The following is a 1787-nucleotide window of genomic DNA, read 5'->3' on the forward strand; positions in this document are numbered from 1 at the left end:
AAAAACTACTAGCAAATAAACAAGTATATCTCAAACAAATAAATACATGTCATAAATATAATGTCTTACATAAAAGATTCAAGTCATTTAAACATAACGTCTTACATGTAACTAAATATTAAAAACATAGAACATAACATTGTTTTTAATTAATCATTTGCCGAAGCCACAACACTTTCCATTCTTCATTGATGAGACTCAAGAAGATCTCACGATTATCCTTATCTTTAAACAATGTTGTAATTTTAACAAAATCTTCATCTGGAAATTGATCACACAACACATTAAATGCCGCCATGCATTCTCTAATGGTGTACTTCTCCTCTACCTGGTTCATTTTCATAGCATCAATATATCTATCCGTCTCAGCTCGACGCATATCTATATATCGTTCTAAGAATGACTCTTGAACATTTTTTTCGCTTTCGGTCCTTTTTCCTTCTTTGCACGTCATCCCCTAACCTTTGCCGGCTTGCACTACATGAGTTTTGGGGTTGTGAAATATTTTGTTGACTGCATGGAGGCTCTACTTGTGCAAAATCAGGATCCTCTATCTCTATTTCTGGTGTAGACAATGATTGGATGGGATCATTTGGAGCCGGAATGCTTGGAGATGGAGTGTCCATTGGCACATTTGCATAATAGTCTACATCATGAGAGCGTCTTCCTTCTGCATATCTCCCTATATAATAAATGTACAAATTATTAGAAAATATATGAACAAATCTTTAAAGCAAACATTAGTAAACAACACTTTCTTACCCTCATAAATCTCCTGCAGTGCCGTAAAATATGGAAAGGGTTTTTGATGCCATCTTCTAGCTTTTTTATTTCTCTGCATATTTGGTGAAAATGATTAAGATAAATTATTGCACAAAGTTTATAAATTATGTGATAAAAATATATACCTCAAGTAGTGGTACCCAAACTTTTTCAGTGGCTTCCACCATATTTTTTTCATAATCCCATCCAAAGCCACTCAATTCGGTAAAACCCTTCAGAAGCTTGTAAATTTTTTTCAACTCTTGCTCTAGTGCTTTAACTTGTACAACAGTGCATTTTAAATTAAGGAATTTCGTTACCATGTCACACAATATTCTATTCCATGCCCCTTTAGTCCATCCATTTTGTGAGCGGTACGCGGGAACATTATAATCACCTAATAATTTCACTAGATAAGCCATATGATTTTCATTCTATTTGGCCCTTGTGTAGGTCTTCTCTTGATTTGCCATCTATACAAAAATAAAAATAAGCCACTAACACACTTACATGTAGTAATAATATTAACATGGAGTACTCGGATGTGCAAAAATACAATTAGCTAATAACAAGCATATAACAAGCATGAAATAAAATGATGGTTTTTGAGATGAAATGACCTCAATTTGATTGGCTATAGACTATATTATATAGAGACAGGGGTTTGGCAAGGTGCAAAGTCATTGATAATTTGGTGTGGAGGGGGCTCTATAATATACTTATATGTGATATGCCAATCAGTCTTGGTCCCACTTTAATGTGACATGTTGGACTTAGTGAGTGCTATGCTAGATTCCAAATCTCAATCTCTCTCTTCCCACTCTATAATATACCTATATGTGATATGCCAATTAGTCTTGGACCCACTTTTTTAATTTTTAATTTTTATTTTTGACGCCAATCCAATCTGGTATTTTTACTTGTATTGGTATTTCAATTTTGATGTATATATATATATACTTATTCTCTCATGTCAACTGTTCTGCTTTTTGTGCATGTCTTTCTCTAACTTTCTATCTTTCCAA

At 33.5% G+C, this 1787-nt stretch overlaps 1 long non-coding RNA gene across 1 annotated transcript; it reads right to left on the reverse strand.

The window, feature by feature from the left end:
- Positions 1-214: 214 nt before the first annotated feature.
- LOC120254048 lies at positions 215-935 on the reverse strand. Its single transcript, XR_005534513.1, has 3 exons — positions 909-935; positions 763-835; positions 215-682 (listed from the first exon to the last, which is right to left on the reverse strand). It is a non-coding gene; the product is annotated as an uncharacterized LOC120254048 (long non-coding RNA).
- Positions 936-1787: the final 852 nt, after the last annotated feature.

This window comes from Dioscorea cayenensis, unplaced genomic scaffold, assembly GCF_009730915.1.
Source record: "Dioscorea cayenensis subsp. rotundata cultivar TDr96_F1 unplaced genomic scaffold, TDr96_F1_v2_PseudoChromosome.rev07_lg8_w22 25.fasta BLBR01000320.1, whole genome shotgun sequence".
Taxonomy (NCBI): domain Eukaryota; kingdom Viridiplantae; phylum Streptophyta; class Magnoliopsida; order Dioscoreales; family Dioscoreaceae; genus Dioscorea; species Dioscorea cayenensis.